The sequence below is a fragment of the Equus caballus genome, chromosome 29 (genome assembly GCF_041296265.1).
Source record: "Equus caballus isolate H_3958 breed thoroughbred chromosome 29, TB-T2T, whole genome shotgun sequence".
Taxonomy (NCBI): domain Eukaryota; kingdom Metazoa; phylum Chordata; class Mammalia; order Perissodactyla; family Equidae; genus Equus; species Equus caballus.
The window spans coordinates 36,409,003-36,414,413 of NC_091712.1; the positions used below are offsets into that span (position 1 = coordinate 36,409,003).

At 32.2% G+C, this 5,411-nt stretch overlaps 1 non-coding gene across 1 annotated transcript; it reads left to right on the forward strand.

The window, feature by feature from the left end:
* Positions 1–1,099: 1,099 nt before the first annotated feature.
* LOC111771265 (U6 spliceosomal RNA) lies at positions 1,100–1,209 on the forward strand. The gene has a single exon (XR_002805010.1). It is a non-coding gene; the product is annotated as a U6 spliceosomal RNA (small nuclear RNA).
* Positions 1,210–5,411: the final 4,202 nt, after the last annotated feature.

Consider the following 5,411-nt stretch of genomic DNA (forward strand, 5'->3'; position numbering starts at 1 on the left):
CAAGATTCTTTTTCACACTTCTGTTAGATTTTCACATAAAAGCATGGCACAATTCAGTAGCATTTGAAAATAATCTGAACAAATTTGTTCTTTGTTCTCAGATACCCAGACGATATAAAATCACTAGTTTTTAAAACTTATTTCTCTTTCATGACATAACAAGATCTGAACGAATAGAGTCGAAGTACATGGAATGTGTCTTAATTTTCCATTTATTTTAAAGTTGAAGCTGCATTGACTAAACATTGTGTGCATAAAGTAAGATACATTTGCAATATTTTAAATATTAAATTATAATCAAATTATCAAACAGATAATTCAAGCTAAAGTAATTCCCCTTTGGGACCAGAGATCTCTTTTTTCACTGTATATATTGATGTATCTATCAAAAATTTGAATAACATCCAAGTGTCCCACTTTTTGTATTTTTTATTCTGAGCCTTAAGTTTCAACTTCAATAACGTAGAGGAAATTTAGCCAAAGGCTTGCATAAGAATTTTAAGGAATAGGAAAGGGAAAGTCAAGTCATGACGAAATACATACTAGTATCTATTTGCCTTACACCTGAGGAGTAATTTTTAAACTTCTTAGATAAAAAGAATCTCTCCAGATTCCAATGGAAACAAATATTAGTGTTTTAGAAATACTGTAGGCAGGAATTTCTTCCTAATTTTTGAATATTGGTAGGACTCTAAAAGACAAAGAAAAAGTGAAGGATAATTTGAATTTGTGGGTATATACATGCATACACACATACACATATATGTGTATATACACATGTATGACTTCTGGGACCTTCTAGCTCAGAGCAGGGCTGTATGGTTTAATAGCTTGATGTTGGAAATGGAGAGATAATGCTATATGAAATGTATCTAAATTTTGCATGGGATGGTGTTTCCCTTTGCCCTGTATGTCTGCCAATTAATACACAACAATAAATGCCATTTGCATTTAAAATAAGTCATTTAAAGAGTAAAATATTAAAATGTGATGACTAAATGGGGAGTTTGTGGCTTGTCCACACACACCTCCACCTCCCCCCAGAAACAAGACAGTACAGAAAGATTTCCTTACGTCCTTAAAGGCTTTAAGAATGAAGGCAGTACTCACTTTGGCTTTGCATATGCTAAAATTGGAACCACATACAGAAGATTAGCATGGGCCCTGAGCAAGGATGACATGAACATTCATGATGTGACTCATATCTTTAAACATGATGCAATGAAAAGTCGGATTCTGTCACTAGCCTACAAAAGTTTTCAGAGATAAAAATGAAAGATGCCTCTTAAAACCAATCACATCTGTAAGTACATAGTTTTTCACCAAATGTGTACATTGTGATTATATGCACTCTTGTGCAGAAATAGTCTTGAGATCAATAACTTGAACTTATGATTGCATAAGTAAATGATAGATGATGATGATGATAGATAATCTAAGGTGTGAAGGAGAGACAAGGGGGAAAATTTTTATTAAATGAAAGGTGACCAAAAATTTTTTATTGGGAAAAAGATAGATTTTAGCCATATAGTAAAATTCTTAGATTTCTAACTCTAGATTACACTCAAATTTGGTATCTTTGTTATGCAAACTTGATAAAAGTATGGAAGTCATTGTTCATTTAAAGCATTACAATTCTATGAACTAGTTCCAAACAACTGAACTTTAAGTTTCATTTACAGTTCATCAATATTTCATTTTTCTACTTTCTACTGAAGAGGAAAAAGGGAAAGAATACTAACATTCACTGAACGCTCTCTGGTACCTGGTGCTAGATACTTTACATATACGATTTATTTGGTTTTAGAGAGGTTCCTAAGCTACTGAAATCAAAATTATGACCATTTCACCATATGTCCAAATCACCGTTGAAAATACAGCAAACGTTTGAATTAGAAACCAATTTTAGGAACTAAATATTTTGTAAAACAAAAATATATGTTGTTTACTGAAAAAAAGATGAATGCGGGCTCCGTTTCACCAAATCTTCTTATCCTGGGCTTGGTTTATGTTGTAATGGCTCTTGCTGCCAGCAAGGTAAGGTAATCGTACTGGACGATATTTGAGAAAAGTTCCTTAAGAACAGAAAGGAAAGTAGCTCCACATTCCAGGAGGTTGCATTTTTTAATTTTACAGGGTGCTTATGTGTTTTAGTATTAAATACATAAAAGTAAGAGTTCAAATTCTGATGCGATGAAATGATAAAAGCCAAGCAAATTCTTCAAGTATTTAATACTGGGAAAATTCTTTAACACATGGCTATTCATGTAGTGATTTTGTATTTTCCAGTCTATTTTCTCCTTCCCCAGTCTTCATGGTTCCCTAGACATTGCCAAAGGGAAATTTTCAGTCCACTGAAATGTACAGATTCCATAATTTGCCTCTGTTCTCTGCCTTCTTAATACTTATTTCACTTGGTTAATATTTGTTCTCAGCTATTTCCTCATTCTCTGTGCCTAGCCAGTCTTCCTGAAAGTCCACTTTCTCTATAGGTCTCCAAACGACATAAATAAAAATGGTTTTAACTAAGGTCATTAAAAGGTTCACAGAAATTCTGTCATGATTTTAAGAATAGTCAACAAGTCAGACAGGAGTGCCGATAGAAAAGAGCTGCCAAGTGGAAAACCCAGGTTCTTGACTCCATTTTCTTCTATCGCTTGTAAGTTAATACTCACTGATAAAATACTAAAATGCCAGGAAGCACATCAAGCAACTGAGACAATGGAATGAACTGCCAGAACACTGACAACAGAATAGCCGCAAATACGGGTGTTGTGTGAAATCACGATGTGTGCCTAATTTTGTCTTCAATCTGGGTTCTTGGGCATAAATTGATTAAATGATACTAAAATACAAAAAAAAAATAAGAAAAACAAGAACTCCAGATACTTCTTAACTTGTAGACGAATTTATAGACTCTAAGTAGAAATAACTCTATTTAACGACTTTTAGATAGACAGTTTCAGATTCTGTATTTTAAACACACAAACAATATTTTGTCAATATAGTGGGGATAGTAACAAGCAATAGAAAGGAAGAAATTAAGAAAAGTTTATAGAGTGAGAATGAAATCTGGTTTTATGAAAAGCTTAATCTATTAAAACTTTAGAGTAGGTTGAATCTGTTCTTTTTGGGTGGCGTTTTCCTTTAATTATTTATTTCTTACTGTTTACCTTCAGATAACATTTAAGCCTCGTATATGATCACATCCTAACTTTATGTCTGCAAGGGTTAAACATATTGCTGTAGCTAAATACTATATTGTTGGTATTTAGCCTATTATATAGAATGACAAGCTCAAGATTGTACCAATGTTTCCTTTGTGTTGACCTTAGGGTAACCATCAATTCTTTTGAATTACCTTAATTTTAAGTGAATATATCCCTATTTTTCCTACCATCCTTCATGTCTAGTATATTAATTTTACAATTAAAATAGATTAATCCAGACTAATATTTTTCTTAATTAGGCAGAAAATTTAATAATGTCATCATACCTAAGGTGATCAAGGATGCTTGAATTAGCCATATATGTATGAAAAGGTATCCAAGAAAGCCGTATTGGAGGTTTCAAAACCTAGATCATGTTACAAGCAGAGTTAGCATTAGGGATCCACTAATCTAGTTTTGGTCACAGTCTCTCTTCCTTTGAGATGCATTTTGTTTTTGGACATTGCGATGCACTTTTGAAAATCTGCCTCATATTATAGTTATTTCTGCAAGTTCACATCCCACATTTCCATATCATACCATGAAACCCTAACAAGAACTTTCTTAGGGTATAATATCCATCTGTTTTCAGTGTTGTATTTCCTAGTTTCTAATACAGTGTCTCGTGTATATATATTCAGCATGCAACAATTACTTATTGAGTGCTTATTAAAAGTCAGGCACTATGCTAAGCCAAGGAGATATACACAAGAACAACACAGAAAAAACTTTTCCTTACATGCATATGATATAATACCCATATAACGGGTTAAGCACTCAGACTGTGTAGTCAGACCTGAGTTCAAATCCTGCCTCTACTCCAAAAAATTATATTGTCATGTAACTTATTTCTGTTTATTCATCTGTAAGAAGATGAATAGCACTTTCCTAAGAGGTTTGTTGCAAATGCCAAATCAAATTATTAAAGTAAGTCTCTAAATATGGTGCCGGGATATATGAAGCTTGTCATAATGGAAGTTATATCTCATTTCCTATGTGTTAAATTCTTTGCGTCATTTTTTTCTTCAATGCCATTATCACACTGTTATGACTGCATGTTTAAGCAGGGATGAAGCATGGCCATTAGGTAATATATTTTTGGCATGTCATTGTCATATTAATGAAAAGTATATCACATAGATACTTACTGGTTTTGGTAAGAGAAACTTTTATAAGTTTCTTCCTGAGGAACACTTCAATATTTAACTTTGCACTTTGGGAATTTTGCTGTGTTCATGCTTAAAAGCTCTGAGACTGCTCCAAGAACAGAAATATTGTCATTTATATTTTCGTCTTTTTAAAAATATTCTTATTTTATGAATTTTAATCCTTATTTTACCTAAAATTCCTAGTAAAGTGTAAGATAAGGATCAAATCTAAGAATTATTTTCCAAGAAGCCAATTATCCCAAAATTATTTGATGAATGTTACATCTGCTCATATAAAGTTCATAATATATTCATGATCATACAGTGAAGTTTATATCTACTAGGAATAAGAATCATGCTGTTACTCATGTTATTCAAGGTATTACTTATGTTATTAGTCTATATACAGATATTATTTCTTTCAATATGAGCATCTCTTTTTTTTGTTAAGCAAATATGTTTGAAACTAATATCAATATATAACACAGTAATTTCAGATTCAAATACCTTATTCTTTAATTTTTGACTGTTATTCATCTTCACCCTGCTAATGTGCCTCCTTAAGTAAAAATTTCAAGGAATGTATCCATGAGCAGTTTGTGCTCTGAATCCTGCAGATCTAAGCATGGAAGTCACTCTGTTATACCAGAACATTAACTACGTTGTGCTTGGTCAAAACATTCTTGGGCCACAGTATTTTTCTCTCAAATTTAGCTCTTATTGTTACATTGTATTCTGACTCTGAGTTAAATAGAATCTGAAACCAGAGTGACTTTTTTGTTACTTTTTGCACAAATAGTTGTGGAATTTTTTCTCTAAACTTGAAATTCAAAAACGTTGCCAAGTTTATTCCAAGTCACTTTATTTTTGTGTGTTTTTGTGTGGGATTTAGTGGACCTTTTTCAGTTGTATTCTCAGGTAATGTCTCTTGTTGTTTTGTTTATTTTTGCTAATAGAAAGTATTCACTTTTAATGAATATTTGTTTAGATTCATTTCCAATGGATGCCAATTACTTAAATATTTTATTTTTGTTTTCTCTGCTCTATGGTATCT